Raw genomic sequence first — 20,235 nt, 5'->3', positions numbered from 1 at the left:
TTATTTTAATTATAATATATTCGTTAAAAGGTTGTATTTTTTATGCTGATTCTAAACATACAGCATACATTTATCTTAAATTTGTTAAATAGTAGTTATTAGTATATTGAAATTCGCAAAATTTTTAGGAGTCTTTAAAGAAAACGTTGGCTTTTAAGTATCAAAATATTGTGATAAAGTTTAAATTAAGGGTAAAAAGCGCAGTTAGATGGGGGCAACAGACTAAGTAACATTTGAAAAAAAATCCTAGGTTCCTGCGGTAAGCAAATACGCCTAAAAGAACCCTAAAATCTAACTTTGAGAAAGAAAGTGCGGTCAGCAGCCTATCCCCCATACTTATTACGACAATGGATATGAAAAGAGAAGCTAAATTAAAAAAAAAACTTTTTTTTCAAATGAAAGTGAAGATTGCTATCAAAACTTCGGAAACTCTGAAAAAGTTCGAAGAACATATATGTGCTAAGCGTACAATATGGGTGCATATAGAGGCGAACTTCAGCTTGTAGTGTTCGACGGGGGAGCGACAAAATCTTTCTTGGTACTTGTGTATTATATGGTACATACTCGAGATTTTGGATCTACAGATAAGACAATAACCGGTTTATACCTGTCAGAATTTGAAGAAATTTAGCTTAGGCTCAGTTGAAATCTACGTTGTATGTATATTTTTATTAGATATTTACTATATAGAGATGGTATTTTGGTTGGGCTAGGTATTTAGTATAATGCGTTCTGTGCCACCCCCCTACCTTAAAACTTTTTTGTAGTTTTCATAATTTGTTACTAAAGTGTTGTGTTTTCATCATATTTTTGTAAATTTCATTACGATTATTCTCGAGTGTGTACCATATAATACATAAGTACCTCTTTCTTGTTCAGGAAATCCTATTTTATTGTGTAAGGCCAATACACTTAAATTAACTCAAATTCCCTGATCATTGTCCAATGAAATTTAAACTTGATGTGTAAAGAGCACAAGGGATGGAGAAGGTCTTGTTCTTAAGAATACTTGGGTAGCCCTAAAAAATAAATTAAAAAAGGAATAGAAATGAACTAAATGAAAACAATTTTTCTTTCGAAAAAAATAACCGAACATACATTATAAGAGGGATGGTTTCGTCTTTCATTTGAACTTCATTTTTCTCGGCGTCTAAACAATGAATGCTCCGACCAAAAAGCAGCGTGTTAAAACAGTTTAATCTTTCACTGAAATGCTTTGATTATGATTGGACGGATGTAGCTGTATTTATTTAAACTATAGAGTTATTCACTCCAGTAATTTGAAAGACAGTCGGTAAATAAAAGACTTGAACTTTTCAATTGACTATATATGAACATTATAAAATATTTTTGGAAAAGCACTTTTCAACTGATGTCAATTAACCTCCAAATATTGGATGGTTTATATTCACAATAACTTCTGACACGATTGTTTACTTAAATTCTTTATTTGTTTGGTAAAAGATTTTTTCACAAAGTTTTAAGTTCCAGGTACCATTGCATAATTGCAATTAAACGCACATTTAATGGATTTCAGTAAATCTATAATGCCAAATGAAATATCCTCTAATTGTTATCAGTCTAGAAGATGCGTTTACCTAACAAAAGAATGCGGGCTGGATATCCCTTCACCCCCTGAAAGACAGAAGTGATAACCCAAGGAATAATCGGGAGGGGGCAAAATGTGTTTCTCGAAACCTATGGGTGATTTTTTTTCAACGAAAATACAAAAAAAAAACATATTATTAATGAAAATACAAAAAAAAAGGTATTTTCGAAACATTGAGGAACAAAATATCCAGGTCATTATTCTTTAGTCTTCTCCAAACGATGTCCCAGTTTTCGGTTACTACGTTCATTTTTTTAACTAGGTGGGTTCAAAAAAGGGCCTGCAATCAAAATTTAGCATTCCTCTTAGTCGAAGGAGGTTAGGAATGAATTCATCCCTTCATATTGACCTAAAGAACCTCTAATGGTTAAGTTTGAAACTTAGAGGACTGCGTTTGAAAAACATCTTACTGCTTCTGTAGCCCCTACCCGTAAAAATCCGATGACTTCACCCCTTATAATTGGTGCCCAATTGTGTAGTACTACATAGCTGCCAAAATTCTAAAGTGCCACCTTGTGGAAGTAAAGTAGCTGAATATGGAAAGCTATTTAAATAGTGGTTCGATAGTCATTCATTGACTATCTCCGAATGTTAAGTTGGTAACTTTTAGACAATATTTGAACCGGAATATTTATTTTGCGACGCATAATGGCCGAAATAGACACTTTACTGTGACAAGGTCTTTTCCATTACTTAAAAAAGGATACATATTTAAATCTCATTCGAGTCAAGAGTGTTCTTATATTCTATGATAACTGGTTCTATACAATTCCCCTTGGTAAAAAAAACATGCGTCCTTCCGATCGGTATTCCAATATCTCGTATTTTTATTAATAGATGATTGAAACTACTGCTACGTCGGAAACCTTTGCCAAATTTCATCAAGAGTATCCCCTTTTTTCTAATATTATTCACTTTTTTACATGCTAATAACTTTTGATGGGTAAAAATTAATGAAACTTTCTCATTTGGAATTGACTTAACGCTCTTGCTCAGCCCGGTCGCCACCGTAGAGGGAACTGGTTGACAGCATTGTCAGTCCTCTCCAAGAAGCCCTGTCCAGGGCTGAGGATAGGGCCTCATTTGGGTCGATGTTGCGGTCGAAGAGACGTTGATTATATATATATATATATATATATATATATATATATATATATATATATATATATATATATATATATATATATATATATATATATATATATATATATATATATATTCGAAGAGACGTTGATTTATAACATCAGCCCATCTGGTGCGCGGCCTCCCTCGAGGACATTACCAGACAATCGAGGAATTGAAATCCGACATGATCCTTGCAGGGGTAGTTGGCTGGAGGCGGAGTAAGTGGCCGTACCATCTTAGAGAACAAGCTTCTACTTGGGTGGGGAGGTTCACTAACTTGAAGGTCCTCAGAATCTCAGTATTGCAGATCTTGTCATACCATTTGAAGCGTTCAACTCGACGGAGGTGTCTAGTTTGGATGGCAGCGACCTTTCTTAGCTGTGTCAGGATTATCGGCCATGTCTCAGAAGAGTACAGCATGATCTTGAGACTGAGGCGTTGTAGATACGGGCTTTTGTAAGGCGACTAATTTGCGGTTTGTGGAAGACTGCCCTCAGGAGCCGTCCGAATACAGAGTTTGCATTGGCTGATCTGGCTGAGGTTTCGGCGTCAAGTGTGCCATTTGATGATATAATTGATCCAAGGTAAGCGAACTGCCTTACCACCTCAACAGATTGGCCGTTGATCTCTACAGACAGCTCAACAAACTACGCAACTCCTTGCTTCACAGGGACAAGAATGACTTCATTGCGGGTAAAGCCGCTAAGCTAGAAAAAGCTGCCGAAAAGAAATACATAGGCGCCACATTCAAGATCCTGCGCGAGCTGACATCATCACTAAAGTAAATATCTTTTGACGCACACAAAGCTATCAAAATCTGGTTTTTTATACTCCTGGTTAATATTAACAAAAGTCGCTTTTCACTTACATTCACTACCCAGAACAGTCTGATGAGAAAATAACGGCAAAACTAGAATATAGGCCTAAGAAGCGACCGTAAAACTAAGGAAGGAATAAGACATGAAAGACTGTAGCCCTACCCCAAAAGGGTTTAAGGCATAATGACCAGGCCCGTCATTAATCTTCTTTATATTTAAAAATAAAAGTTTTCTACTATATCCTTTCCACCACCCTTACAGGAATTGTGTCGAGCCTGTTTACTTTTTCATAATATTATTTTGAACAAATATGTTTTTATTTTATTCTTTATTTTAAAAACACAACATTGATAAAAGTGCAACAAACAACTTCGAAATTTTACAAAATTCTTTCAACACTGAATTTTCATACTTCAAATGAGGTCAGCATACTCAAGAAGCGACCGAATATAGTGAGGTAAAAAAACATATGTAGAGTAGCACGCTGTTCCCAATATTGCACATAAAGTGCCATCTAATCTCAATATGTTAAGGAATACAAGAGAAAAAAGTGACAAACAAATAAGAATATTAAAGGATCTTCTATAAAATATGAGAATGTGAAACTGCATTGCACTGCACAAACGAAATAGTTTGATTTCACTAATTAATGTGTCAATCAGCAACAATCAGGGACGTACACAGAAGGGGTGGGCTCGGGGTTCCCACTCCCTCCCCCGTAAATTCTGAATTTTATTGGTTTTCTGGGTACTTGTATAATATGCGCCCTACCTAATGTTCTTCTAATATTTTTCTCTGACGCTCAATCCTAGTGAAAGATATATATATATATATATATATATATATATATATATATATATATATATATATATATATATATATATATATATATATATATATATATATATATATATATATATATATATATATATATATATATATATATATAATTCTTTAGAAAAAAATTGGGCTATATATTTGCATATTAGGGGGGGGGGGCTAAGTATAGCGGGTCTGCATGCCTAATGTGTTAGGTACAATTATTCTGCATAGTATGTAGTAAGAATTGTTTTCTACCTTCACACTGTCCAAATACTTTATACCCCCCCCCCCCTTATGCACAAATATATATCCCAAATTATTTATTTTCCATCTATTCTGTCATTTCTCTTTGTCTTTCCTCCCACTAAGCTGAAAGAAACTAACGAAAAGAAAACCGGTTCTATAATGTGTCAATGAATGAACAAATTGAGTTGTAGGGCGTTTATCATACAAGTATCGTTCTCTGAGACTTCTTATTCAAATTATCATTTTTCTTATCATTGTCCCCCCGCCCAAAAAATTCTTAGTGTCAGTTACCCCCCCCCCCCCAGAAACAAATTCCGGGGTATGTACCAGGATACAATTATAGAGATGATTATTATAGTTATTACTTGGACTTATATCCTCTATATTGAGAGGGGAGTAAAAAATACATAGCAGCAATTCAGATTTTGTTAATATGCATAAAGCCTGAAATTGTTTACTTTAAATTGTGATAGGATTTAGTTGGCTGTTCTGAAATGTCGAAATCTCCATTTTCCCAAATTCTGGACAAATTAGGGAAATAATCAACTTTTCTGCAGATTTTCCACCAATTTCGGAATAAAGAGCCTATATAAATTGGGATAGAGATAGTTATAGCAGTTCATTTCCCTAACATTTTTCACACATTTTAGGAGAAGGGTTTGCAGTATCTAACTTTTATCTCACTAAACATAAATAGCGTTACATTTAGATCCAGTCAGCCTAATTTTAAGCAATGAAAAGCGAAAGAAGAGAAATGGTAGGCTACTAATATATTGTTTAAAACACTTTCAAATTATATTAAATAAAAAAAAAATTCATGGGTGCTACACTACTTGGCACTTCAACTCAACAAAATTGAAAATAGAAAAAAAAAAATCATTAGGAAACTCATGTACGTTTTTGCATGGTCAATCCCAAGAATTATTTTTGTTTAAAGGTTAGAGGTTCTTTTTGCATTTCTTTTTTTTTTAGCACCGTGTCAGTTTTTCTTGTGCATCAAAGTCCGTTTGGCTCAGACTTAAGGATACGAGTTTCAAACTGATCAAAATAGTATTTTTTTTTCTTGGATCCTTGCCCCAAGCCTAATTTTCATTTCCACATTAGGGCTCCCTTGTTCAAGGAACTTAGGGTTCTAAGTTTCAAACTAATCAATACCGAAAATTTCTTAGGCCCATTATTAGGTTCCCTACTTCGCCCCCCCCCCCTTCCTGACAAAAATTCAAGGTCTCTGCATCTCAAAGTTTCAAGTTGATTGAAAAATATTAGTTTCTGGCGTATTGTCAGCCATTTTTTGAGGGCCCGTACACTCTACATAAGAATCTATTTCCACTTTAGGACTTCTTTGTCGCATGGACTTATGGATATATTTTCAAGGCCTTTGGAAGAAAAAATTATTTGGTCCAATTTCCAGGTTAACTGTTTCCGTGCATGCGTCTCGGTGCATTGAGGATCCCATGGCGAAAGGATTGTTTTCAAGCCAATCAAAGAAGTATTTGGCCCTTTATTGGACCCCATTTTCGGGGAAACCAGTTTTTTTATTTTTTCTTGAGCAGTAATGTCCCTCTAGCACAAGACTTAAGGATAAAATTTTAAACTGTTATAAGGGAAAATTGACCGTTTTTTTAGGGCCTATACCCCATCTAAAATGTGTCTGTATATTCAAACCAAGTGAAAAATGGCCAAGTTTTGGAGGAACAATTTTTTTCAATTTCTTCTTGTGCACTGGAATCCCCATGGCTCTTAGACTTATGGCTACAAGTTTGAAGCAGATAGAAAATTTTTTTCTGAAAAAGAATGTACGTACTTTTTCAGTATATTAGATTCCCCTTAACCCAGGGACTCGTTTTAGGGGGAGCCAGCACTTTCCCATCTTTTTTCGCATTCTTCTCTACGTCCTTGAGGATACAAATTACGAAAAAAAAAACTGTGTTTTGGCTATTCTTTGGAAGCCGGCAATCCCAAACAATGATTTGTATATTAGATTTCCATTCACCCTGGGACTTATGGCAGCAAGTTCCAATTTAATCAGAAACAAAAGAATATTTTGTCCATTCCCAGACTCCTTAGCACCCTCCCCATAATTTGTGTGTTTCTATTGCCCAAGGAAACGATATTTGAAAGTTTCTGGCCAAGATAAAATAAGTTCCCTTTTTCAATATTTGTACTTATCTGTAAGAAAAGGGGAACTTAAATACTTTAGGGTCCTTGCCCCTGGGGCTGCTTCAATCGGATTACCCCGGGTGCATATTTACTGCACCTATCGACTGTTCTGTGAAGAATGTCTATCTGAAAAACTTTATTGAATATCATCGGGTGGGAGGGGGGAATGACGGAACAGGGGCAGAAAGAGGCACAGTCGGCGATTTACCCTACAATCACTTCCTACTCTTAAAAAGGATATCAAATGACTTTTAAATACCATAAACCTCAAAGGTCCTTATTTAAGGATAGCCCCAACAAACCTACAACAAGTAACAAACAAAAAAGGATACAGACTGCAGTCTTTTCCTTTGTGTCCAACATTGAAATGGAAGTCGTTACTTCAAATAAGTAAATCTTGTTTGATATCGTCTTTGATAGAGACATTTCTCCTAAAAAAAGAAAGGAAGATTTTATCCGTTGAATAAACTGAATCTCTACATGAGCTATCACCAACAACTTGGGAACATACTTGGTCACTACCAAAGATTAGTATGGTTGCAGCAGCAGCTGCCACCAGGGCCGTTGAGTCGGTCCTCTTTACCAACAACTACAGCTCTGACTCTGACACCTAAAACTTTATATGGCTAATTGCTCCGACACCTAACATTTTTCACAAAAAAGTAAGAACTCCGACTCCAACCATGTAGGTGGCAGCCTGTCACCAATAAGAACCAAAATTTTAAAAATGCGTTTTCAAATAATCTTCCTACTGATAAAGTTTTCCCACCAACAGAAATTTGGAAACAGTAGCTGCTATTCAGATTCAACTGAGCGGTAAATTGCAGTTTTCAAACAAAAATTTTGGAATTTCGACAAAGAACCTGAAAGGAGCTCCTCAAACATAGCATAAATCGAAACAAAAAGTTCATCATTGTACTCATCATCGTCAAAAACCATTCACTGCAAGTTCACGGTCCCTCATCTTTAAGAAAAGGAAAAATAATATTTTTAAATGGGTAGCATGATTGTTGGGAGGTCACTGGAAGATCATAGAAAAAACTAGTGTCATTCAAAGGCTAATACTTACATTTAGTATTATTATTATTTTATTTTTTTGTTTTAAATTCCTCTTGATGGCACCAGAGTAAAGTACTTACACGGCACCTCATATGGCACCTTTCCAGAGTGGAGAATGCAAAGTAACATAAATTATACTTTGATTGAATATTCTTAGCCACAGGCACCAAAGGTTTACTTGTTCAAGGGGTATAATGCAGACCTTATATTTTACCGGATCTCTGAAATAGTTTGTGAAATAGATATTGACAAATATTAAGATTTAACATTATGATTTTAGTTTCTGCGCGCTTAAAATTCAATATTTTACAAAAAATATCCTTTACTATAATGAGAGATGCAAATTTTAACATTTTTACAGTCAACAAAATTGTATAATTACCTTCTAATTTTAGAAGCTCAAATATTTTAGAGTTTTAACAATCTAATACCTGGAGCAACTTAACAGTTGGGATTAGAGATGGAGAAAGGACATTTAAAAAAAATAACATCATTTTTCTGAGTGCTATAGATTTTCTCAGGAAACCATTTTTTTCGTTTATTCAAAATTTTTGCCCTCCTGCAGAATCAGTGCTCACTATACCCGTAAGCCCATTGTGCACGCCCTACTTTCAGCATGACATGTATTTGTCATTTTCAAAATAAAATTGTCCTTTTTTTTATCTGTGTTCGGTTCTGTCTATACAATCTGATCCATAAATAAACATAACCAGGCAAATACGTCCTCACGCATATTTTTTCCCTAGGAAGGGGGGGGGGCAAAGTGTTACATTCAGTCAACTAGCTGATTTGTAACAAGTTTCAGTTAAAAAGAAATGAAAAGACAAAAATTTTGGTCCAAGAAATTATTTTCAGTTTCAGTAACCCTAATAAAAGCAGATGAGCCAAATTTTCTGTAGTTTTCGAAAGTTTGGAAGCACTAATACGGTACGCATAAAACGCCCAAAATATCACCAAATTTGCCTTGTGTTCAACTAACTGGCAAGCAACTAACTACATCTGTATACTGGGACGAACAAAACCAAAAGGGAAAAAAAAACTGGCTGTGTCAATTTGGAAAACTCAAAAATAGGCTAATAGGCTCAAATAAAATATAGGCTCAATAGGCTCAAATATAGGCTCAAAAATTACTTTGTTTTTCTGTAATTGGCTTGCAAATTATAGGGCATTTACACATGGCTAAGAGAACCTCAAGGAAGCAACAATTTGCAAATACAACTATTACAAACAAATTTAAAAAATATTATAAATAAATATATGTTAAATGCAAAAAAAACAAAGTCAACAGACAACAAATATTTTACAAATAACTTAAACGCACATTTACTTATAGACTAGGTTTTGCAATAAAATAGCTTTGTTTATAGAAGACATGTCAACATTCAAGGATTTCTGCAGGATGAGGGATACCCCAAAGAAGTAAAAAAAATTATGTAGATTTTCGTGATTGAAAAATGACCATCTTCATGAATCAATGTCCACTAAAAAAATGATCACCTACTAACTAAAATGAAATATTTTCCAAAAAATAACATGTCAAAATAACGTAAAGACGGATATTAAAACCTAAAATGACCAGAAATAAAGTCATGTAACAAGTCAAATTTAGAATAAACACTGATTACTACAAACAAATAAACAAAACCTATAGAAATTAAATGAATAATCAAACCAAATTTAGAACCAATCGAAATTATCAGAAATAAGACTGGGGTACAGTCCCCTCAATTTCTCTAATGTCTATGAGTGTCATTCGTGTTTTATCAAGAACAAGTTATACTTTAAACAGTTTTTACTATGTCATTATAGCATAAAAATTAAAAGCTTTCAAAATTCCGGGAATTCCATTTTTCTACATATACATAGAGAGGGAGAGAGAAGGATTTATTGAAAAAAACATATAAACAAAAAATTATTGCTACTTCCCCTAAAAAGCAAAGCTTGTCCGTGGGGGAGGTAGAGAAAACAAAATCCTTAAAAAAAAAAGGAACACTTGGCCACCAACACTACTAATGCCACCACATTAAACAATAAAAACAAAATAATATCATATATAATACTTCCACTGGGAGCATCATATCAACAAAACATCACAATAAATAAATCAATCAATCAAAACTTATATTCAGCAAAAAGCAGTTCCTTAATGGGTTTTCTAAATATATTGGGGCCTCCAATAATCTTAATATCACTATTTAAACTATTCCATTTCCATGTACCTCTATAAAAAGCAGGAAAACAGAAAGGGGAAGAAATACCTCTAGGTATATAGAAGTCTGCACTACCCCTTGTGTCGCGAGAATACACAGCAGACCTAATGAACAATAAATCACCAAAGCAACAAGGCTGAATATCCTGATGCAGTCCAAAAATAAACCACAATACATAGAATTCACGAAGGCCTGCAGCTGGCAAAATTTTTAAAGTTAGGTAGATTTCTCGAACAGACTTCCGTGGAGATATACCGGCTAAAATCCTTACTGCATGATTTTTGTGGAACTCTTATTGGTTTTAAGATAGAAGAAAAAGTAGAGAGCCAAATACACTAACAATAAAGTATATATGGGTGTATTAAAGAAAAATAAATATGGCAAATGACAGATTTGGGAAAACAATGTTGGAGTTTCTTCATTATAACTAGATTTCATGCCAGAACTGTGCTAGTTAAATTTACATGTTGCATAAAAGATAGTTTCATCTATTACAATCCCAAGGTATTTAAAAGACACAGTCCGTTTTATAACGCCATTGGACATATCTAATTCCTTGATCCATGGGTAAAAGTTTGGTGATCACGAAAAAATACTAAATTTAGACTGAGGCATATTAATCCTTAGTTTATTTACCCTCAGCCATGCTATAATTCTATTAACTGATTCCTTCATAGAAGTCTGCAGCAGCTCCACTGTCTTAGCTATACTAATGGCCGTTGTGTCATCAGCAAAGGGTGAAACTGTTTCATTAGTCGGGTTTACCGTTAGTTCATTTATTCTATAGCAAAAATTATTTAGACAATTTGGTATATCATTAATAAATATCAAGAATAATATAGGACCAAGAACTGATCCTTGCGGAACACCTATTTCAATGCGCTTTTTTCCTGAAGAAGTATCATTTAGTTGGACATACTGATAATGATTACATAAAAAACGTCTTAAAAAATTTAATGATTTTCCCCTCAAACCATACACCTCACACTTTTTAAGTAGAAGTTCATGATCCACAGTGTCGAAAGCTTTCATCAGATCTAAAAATACAACACCTATTTTAAAACCTTTATCTAATGCGTCATTAATAATAGTCGGCAAATAAATCATCGCCTGTTCTGTTGTCATTTTTCTACGGAGCCCAAACTGTGTCTCTACCAGTAACTTATGATCCTCCAAAAAACTCATCATTTCAATAAGTTATAAACTCAACCTATTTCAATAAGTTTTATATAATTGCTTATTTTCTTGAGTTGGGTTAATTATTTGAGCTCTAAACAATTTATCTCTTACATATATTTGCTTCAAAATCACAGGACTAATCCAAGGTTTTTTACTTGAGTATATACATACTTAATATATATATATATATATATATATATATATATATATATATATATATATATATATATATATATATATATATATATATATATATATATATATATATATATATATATATATATATATATATATATATGGTCGAAATCCAAGGGTCCTCTGATGAAAACAGTCGTCGAATTTACGGGTACTTTCTCAACAATGAGAGATTTTGATGATCATCATTTCTAGTAATATTTCACATGAAAAAAAAACATAAAAAAAGGTTTTTATTAAATCAGTTTTACTGATTTGACACTAGATGCTAGATTTTTCCATCATCTGAGGAACTACCACTTGGCCTCATACCATGTTCATATTTTTAAAAATTTGACTTGGTTGATCACAATATCCTAATTCATTTATCACTGAATAACTTTGAAGTAGACCCTCCCTTAGTAAATTTTGTAAATGTTTTCTTTCAAATAGACCCCAAGTTGTAAAATACAATCCCCTTCCTACTTGGTATAGAATTCCTTAAGGAACCTTGTTAGGACCACTCTTATATCTAGTATTGATTAACGAAATTGGTAAGAGATTCCCTCAAAGGTGCTAAATTGTAGATTACCTACTGATCCTCAAAATATGCCATAGAAATATCAGAAGGGGCCCATCAAAATCCTACCCATGTTTAGGACAAGGCTAAGAATTTACATACTAACGTAAATTCCACTAAGTCAATTATAAGAACAATAAACTTCTTAAAATTCTTAAAATCCACTCCTGTTTTTTTAGACCCTATCTCACCGAAAATTCTAGTGAAACATGTTAAACTACTTGGTGTCACAAATTCCTAATGATCTTAAGTTGGAAATGAATATTTGAAGGATTCTGGAATTTCCAGACAAAGGATAATCAAAACTAAAATTTTTAAGGTGGATTAAAATGGCAGATTAACTTTGAAATGGCAAAATGTTGACAACATTTTCACTGTGAACAACAAAGAAATCTTTGTTGGACCACTAAAGCTGAGAGGAACTGGGTCATTCTAGGTAGCATTTGGAGATACTATTCTTGTAGTATATGTGCAAAAATACGAAAAAAAGAAAAAAGGCACATGACCTAGGTCACATAATTCCACTCCATATGATTATCCAATTTTCTTCCTATACCTGGGACAATTTTTTCAGTTTTAAGCTTCCACTATCTGAATAATGTTTTATACATTTACACAATAAACAAAGTTGAAGAGAAACATAGAAATAAAGTAAAAAGAATAGGCATGTCAAATGCACAAGTATCCGCCCGCAAGCATTCCCCAAGTATTTCAACACGTGTCAAACCAGGTTCTAACTAAAGTTGAAAACAGGTAACTTTTTTGTTCTGTTGAATTTGTAGGTGAAAACAGTCCAATGTCAGAAAATGGGAGCTTGGTATCCTTTTCTGATAAAACTTCAAACTCCTGAACAAACAGTAAGATTCCTAGATGTTTTTCCTACATATTGAAACCCTTTTCAAACCAAAAGTCTTTAAGTTAGGCCTTCCAGAGTGGAAAAAGCAGTTTTTTACAAAAACTGTCAAATCATTGGTGCCTTTACCCTACTTTAAAATCTATAAAAGATCAACTGATGAGCCATTCATTGCTTTACCAGTTCAAAATATTGCATCAACAAACTAAACAGGCTGCTTAACAAATTACTGTGTTTGTTTAAACAAAAAATATATATGTCAATTTTCTATACTTTTGTGTGGAAAGGGAAGCAAAAGGAAAAATATTAACAAAAGTAACATCATTCTGAAATTTTAGAACTAAATTTAAAAGCTTTATTTCAAAAACATATTTCAAATTATTTTAGAAAATGTATTTATTCTATTTGAGCAACAGTCTTTTCTCCCCAACAACCATGATTAGTATTGCTGTTTATCCCCCTTTTTTGGTGATTAAATCACAATCAAAATACTCTGTTTCAAATATATATCATTTACAGTAAAAACCTAAATGAAACTCTAGCCTTTAGGAGTTTGAAGGAGCAGTTGTTAAGATTGGCTAATTTATATTGTCTTAGGTCATTCAAAACAAAATTATCAAAGGATTTTATAAGAGGGAAACTCCAAGTTTTTGAGCACAATATCCACAGTGTAGAACCATATTTCCATTTAGGGGCTTTTCTTGACTAAATTCTATCATTTCAAATTCATATTGACCATTTTCATATACTCACACAGAATACTGGATCTCTGTATCTTGCAAAACACATTTTTCCATTTTCAGTTTTTAAAATGGTTTATCACTCTTAGGCTACATCTTATTTCAGCTACTGTGCAATCATGTATTTGAATAATTTTTGGAAGTATATAAAATCACTGAAAATGCTTCAAAATAATGCAGTGAAAGTAGTAGAAAATTTCTTACATTAACCATGAAGCTTGGAAATACATCACAGATAGGAAAATTACTTTTTCTTGAATATTTCAGACTTGAGACATATCAGAGATGTGAATATTGTTCTTATGCATTCTAGAGTGCATCAACTTCTTCATGTCTGTTCCAGAACATCTAGGTTTTCAATTAGATATCAAATACCATTAATCTCAAATAAATATAGACTGAGAGACAAAATCCCAACAGATTCATTTTGACATAGCTAGCATATAGTAATTTGAAAAAGAAAGTATTAAGCATTATTCATTGAGCTTTCATGATGGAGTATAAACACTTTCTATAACTTTTTCTATTGCTCTTTGTTTGTTTGCACATGTCACAGTCAACTTGCCAAGCATTGCCTAGGGCACTTCATCCCCAGTTTTGATTTTTTTTTTTTTTTTCTGTCCTACCTTTCATCTTCTAGCATGGTGGATCTGTCTTTTTATTTATTGATTTACTTTTTTGTCATGTTGGTGTGTTAAATCCTTATATTTGATAACCTCAGCAATTACAAGCTTGGCTCTCAAATGGGGGTGCATTACATTATATTGAATTTTTGTTTGATTTAGGTGATGTCACACTTCAAATTGCCAAGCATCACCCAGCTAACACCTTTTGAAATGATACTGGAGATCAAGTCTCCCAACTTCTAACAAACTATGATGAAAGACAAAAAGATCTACTGTCTCTTTTATCATACAATAAGTAACAGTTGATGAAAATGGTATTTTCAATGCAAATAGCCAGTAGATGACTATCTGAATAGAACTGGGACACAATTATCATATCCTACACTATACATGCTAGTGTAGAGATAAATTGTCATATATATATATATATATATATATATATATATATATATATATATATATATATATATATATATATATCCAATTGATGCTTGGCTTACACACTATAGATTGGCAATGATGAAACCTGTTTTGAGACGTCTTGTAGAGCAGGCAATGATAGTAAGTTTTTCATTGCGTATACAATATTAAACAGTGCTTTTTTGGATTTTAGGGACAGAAAAGGTTAGGTTCTGATAGTAAAAGAATTACAGATTGTATATCTGATTGTAAAAGAATTTCAGATCTGTTGGATATCAAATAGGTCTATTATTTTAAAATGATTTTATGAATGAGGATAACAATGAAAGGAACATAAGAACATGCTTAATATAAGATGAGGCTAAAACTAAAGAGACTGATTTTTTAGTTTAAAAAGTTTTCATTTCTTTCAAATATCAATGTTATCCCCTCAAAATTAGTTCTAATTGGCTGTTACACACTGGTGAATAGCCTACATTTTTCCCACTGTTCTTAGCAGCTTTGGAAGTCTTCAACCACTACAGTCCTCAGCATGCCCAGTGCAGTCTTTTGAATGATTTTATTAAGCCCTGAAAACTGGTTTTTGATGACATTTTCAGTTTCGGATACAGGAAGAAGTCACAAGGACTGAGGTCAGGGGAATAGAGAGCCATATGAATGCCTTTTGAGGTCAAACATTCTGTTATAGAGATGGCAGTGTGACATGAGGATATTGCTACATTGGGGATGAGCAGCCATTTCTCTGCAATGTCTGGTCTCATGTAGATGAACCCTTTTCTGAGCCTTTCAAGGGCAGCTTTATCAAATAAATATCATTTTTGTCGGAAATGAATTTTACCCCTACCCCTGTATATACCAATTCAGGGTATATATTTGCAAATTAGGGGGGTATGGGTAAATTTTAATTCTGATGTAAATGAGAGGTAAGTTTAAGCTTTCTGCCACCCCACTAATTTGCAAATAGTCTATATACCCTGACAAATGAAAACTAAAAGAGGAAAGAAAACAACAAAATGAAAAATAAAATCAAAAAAGGTGAAAAAACAAGGATTTTATTTTTCATTTTGTTATTTTCTTTCCTCTCTTAGTTTTCATTTGTCATGTATAGCCAGTGTGGTCTTAGAATGCATATATATACCCTGAATAGGGGTAAAATTCATTTTGGACAAAAATGATTAGGCTAGCCTAGGCCTATTATATTTGGAAAGAGCAAAAAAGGCAGAGTGGTATGTTTACTTCATTCATAAGTCAATAATGTGAATAACGAAAAATTTACCAATTAGTATAAAAGCAGAAACTTGAAAACAATCCTTAATTTTCTATAAGCAATATAGGTTAAGAGTAAGAAAAGTAACCTGGGAGTGACGGTCTATTTGAAATCCTTGCGGAAGTCACGCCAGCGGCCTGATATGCGAGGTCTAGTAATTTTGTGCTATTTTTAGCCTTTTTATGAAAGTAGCACTTTTTGGAGAACGTAGCGATATTGTAACATTTTTTACAGAAGATATTTATTTTCCTCAGAAAATGGAAGAACTATCAATGTAGAAAAGTATCCGTTTCCTTTTCCCTCTCAGTTTTTGCCCCTATGTTTCTAGAAACGCTCTATTGTGTTTATCCTCATCATATAAATCGTAATTCTTCCCCTTTATCATAAATGAGAGCCGCTTTGAGACAACCATGTTAAAACTAGTGGACCGAAGTTTAAAAACAAAAATTGTAACTAAAGAGTATTTTGCACAATTTTTTTCAAACGTCAAATAACATAAAATGAAACCATAAATAGAAAATTTGTTAACGTAAATGAACATCAAGAAAACCAAGATTTCAAATTACTCGGGCTAAGGACAAAAAAAATAATTTACTGGCTAGTTTTGACCATTAAAAAAAGCAATAAGTTAATACTTTTCTTGAGGGTTGATTCCATTTTTCAGTGATTAACTGACCAATCTCACAAAACACTCTCAGAAGGGGTGCAGGTAATGGGAAAGGCATTAGTTTCGTGGCAACTTCGTACACGTATTTCTGACACCTTATATTATAAGACTTGAGTGGATTAGTTTTTTTGGTAATGTAGACTCTATTGAAAATCTGTAGAGCCGTGATCAGCTAAGGTCTAACTTCGTTGTGTGAACCCCACAAACTGTCTTAATTCTGTTGTGGCTGAATCAGACAGACTCAAAGTTTTTGCATCTACTTATAAGTAATTAAGCAACCGGCAAGGCAAAGTCCATCTCTCTTGCTATTCTATTCTCAAAATAGAATAGCATGTCAAAATAGACATACATTTCCTTCAAATAAAGTTCAAGGTATTTGGCAATTGTGAGTGGTATGACTTGACCAAGGCTTACAAACCTAGACGGCATTTTATCCAGCAAAGCTTTTTACAATTATTCACGAACATTTAAGACTCCACCCCGACTAAGGCTATTTTGCAGTATACATGAGCCAATGGGTTGAATATGTTATTCTTCTTCTTCTCGGCCATTTTCAAAATATTTTTGTATACTACTTTTACTACGAACCATTTGCTGTAGCAACAAGTGGCCTAAAGCCAACACTTCTAGGGACGCTCATCCTCCATCCCAATATCTTCAAAGCCTTCTACTCTACACCCTTACAAGAAGTTCTCATTTTGATCAAATCTATCCTTTCCGCACCCTCCATCACATTCAGGAACGATGTAATTTTCCTTATTGGCACAAGGACGATAACGACAAAGACGATCTTTGGCTACGTCTCATCTTTCATCCAGAGGACGTGTCCTACCCATCTTAACCTTTTTCTTATTATACCCTAGAAATAGGGATTTAACCTTATTTTTAGTACAGCTCACTGTTTAATATACGGTCAAACAGTTGGGTACCCAATCTCTCTGGAGAACATCAAGCAAATCCTTTGTTTTTTTGGAGCACTCTCACTTAAGAATAATACTTTACTACTTTCACAGCTGTAGCTTCCAATATTCCAACACTTGTTCACAGACTAAGATTTTATTCTTCCAAACTTTTTTCAACTGTGAACAAACATACTGGGCCTTAGCTATTTTACTTTTAACATTTTCACTGCGCCCACAGTCCTTATTGATACTATTACTTAGGTAAGTGATAATATTACTTACCTAATATTACTTAAATAAGTGACGTTGTCCATCTGATTGACGTTCTCTTTACCCAGTACCACCTTCACTTAACCCTAATTTTAGCAGTTTAGTTTTCCTACCATTAATTTCCAAATCTATTTTTGCCCTCTGAACTCCCGAAACATCAAACAAATCATTCATTTTGCTAGAAATTTTTATCTAGAATGCTCAAATCATCAGCACAATTTGAGTCTAAGAGAGTTTTACATCCTCCGTTTATTTCATGTTCTCCCATTGCCTTTGCCGTGCTTCATATGCCAAAATAAATCAAACTTATCATAAGGATAGAATGAAACCTTATTTAACTGATGATCTAATACGGTAATAGCTACTAACCTCATTTACTGCCACAGCTGCTGCAATCTTTTTACCAGTAGCCGGTGTTTACGACCCCTCCAGCGATTACCCCTCCACCCCCCTCGGAAAACACACCCCCCCACCAGAAAATGCCCCCCGTGGAAAATAAGGCTTTCCAAATTTGAGTTTTATTTTTTTTAATTTCGGTTTGGGGAAGGAATTTTGCTACTTGTGTATTGTGCACCACTCACTCAAGTTTACGCTGTGTAGAATTCGAGGACACACGGATTTTTTCGTTAGTTTCTTCGTTACTTTCGAAATAAATTTGGGCTATAGATTTGCACATTAGGAAGGGGTAGGGTAAGGTATAGCGCGTCTGCGTGCAAAATGTGTTTGGTATAATTATATCTGTATACTAGATAGATAGATAGATAAGTGTATTTTAAAGCCAAATATACGGCCAATAACACAGTAAAAGAACATAAATACTAGGCACAAATAACATAAACTTTGATTAGCGATCATCATAAAATACTTAAATGAAACACTACATTAACCTAATAATAGTACTTAAAACCTGGAATAACGGTCATTGAAAAAAAAAACTTTTAACACTTGGAAAAAAACACTTACATGAAACATTACATTTACTTTATTTATTTTTTTTTTTTTTTTTTTTTTTTTTAGTTAACAAAATTTCTAGATACCTCGCTATCCTTCAGAAGCTTTCTAATGGCCATATACCTAGAAAGAATTGTTTTCTGATTTAAAACTATCGAAATACTTTACCCCCCCTCATCCCTGTATGCAAATATATAGCCCAAATTATATATTTCCTTTATATTCTGTCACTTGTCTTTGTCTTGTCTCACGCCTCGCCAAAAAAAACTAACGAAGAAGCCGGTTTTGTTCTCGAGTTTTACACAGCGTAAACTTGAGTGAGTTGCCCATAATACACAAGTACCAAAACTCCTTCTCCCTACAGAAATTAAAAAGATAAAACTCAAATATAATTCTCAAATTTGGAAAACCTTATTTTCCACGGGGGTATTTTCCAGGGGGTATCTTCCGCGAGGGAGTATTTTCCGCGGTGGGCATTTTCCGGGAGGTATTTTCTGCGGGGGTTATTTTCCGAAGTAAGGTATTTTCTGGGGGGAGGGGTGGAATAGCCAGGGGGGGTGTAAACGTCTAAAAGCATTTTACGTGAGAGAAAGTTTTCAAGGAGAAGTTTTCCGTGAGAAGAGGACGTTTTTGTTAATGGTGAGCCAGATTTAGCGCTATCATTTGAAAAACGATCAGAAACTAAATAAAAAAAGAACGATTTTTTTCAACTGAAAGTAAGGAGCAACATTAAAACTCAAAACGAATGAAAATTATTCGTTAAATAAAGGGGTTACCCCCTCCTCAATACCTTATTTTTTACGCTAAAATTTAACTGTTTGTCCCATTTTTTAAGAGCAACTCCTGAAATACAAGGGCCGTTTAATTAGAAAACGAAACATTTTTTATAAGAGTTCAGAACTTTAGTGTGAAGAGCAAAGTATTTAAAAGGGGCTAACCCCTTCATACACGGAATAATTTTTTTTAATCGAATGAGCCCTTTTTCAAGTTTCTACGACAAAGATTTCAATAAAAACCTCATATGCCCCCAGGGTATAACTTATAATCCTTGCCCTGAGGGTTGTGGGGGACTGTCCTCTTCAAAAATATGTTTTCTATCTCGAAATCAACTGCGCTGAACAAAATGGCTATATCAAAATTTTTATTGGATGTGTTTTGGGGAAAGATGGGTGTGTGGGGGGGGGGGCTAGGTGCCCTCCAATCACTTTTGAATATTAAAAAGGGCACTAGCTCTTTGAATTTCCAATCGAATGAGCTTTTTTTGAAGTTTCTACGAAAACGCCTTCTTTAAAAACCTTATATGCCCCCAGGGCATAACTTAAAACCCTCGCCTTGAGGGCTGTGGGGGAGTGTCCTCCTCAAAAATATATTTTCTATCTGGAAATCAACTACACTAAACAAAATGGCTATCTCAAAATTTTGATTGGATGTGCTTGGGGGAATGATGGGCGTGGGGGGGGGGGGCTAGATGCCCTCCAATCACTTTCGACTATTAAAAAGGGTACTAGCCCTTTGAATTTCCTATCAAATGAGCCTGTTTTGAAATTTCTAAGACAA

At 33.9% G+C, this 20,235-nt stretch overlaps 1 long non-coding RNA gene across 3 annotated transcripts; it reads right to left on the bottom strand.

Moving 5' to 3' along the window:
• Positions 1-3,857: 3,857 nt before the first annotated feature.
• Positions 3,858-16,070, bottom strand: LOC148940151 (uncharacterized). Of its 3 annotated transcripts, none has more exons than XR_016143441.1 (3): positions 15,977-16,070; positions 7,113-7,211; positions 3,858-4,066 (listed from the first exon to the last, which is right to left on the bottom strand). It is a non-coding gene; the product is annotated as an uncharacterized LOC148940151 (long non-coding RNA). The 3 variants fall into 3 exon arrangements; XR_016143439.1 differs by having other exon boundaries at positions 15,898-15,999; XR_016143440.1 differs by lacking the exon at positions 15,977-16,070 and adding an exon at positions 13,780-13,919.
• Between the last annotated feature and the right edge of the window lie 4,165 nt (positions 16,071-20,235).

The sequence above is a fragment of the Artemia sp. Qi Xiang Cuo genome, chromosome 20, assembly GCF_049724085.1.
Source record: "Artemia sp. Qi Xiang Cuo chromosome 20, ASM4972408v1, whole genome shotgun sequence".
NCBI classification, from domain to species: Eukaryota; Metazoa; Arthropoda; class Branchiopoda; order Anostraca; family Artemiidae; genus Artemia; species Artemia sp. Qi Xiang Cuo.
Note: the sequence above shows the minus strand (reverse complement) of the source record. Positions and strands in the feature narration are given on the sequence as shown.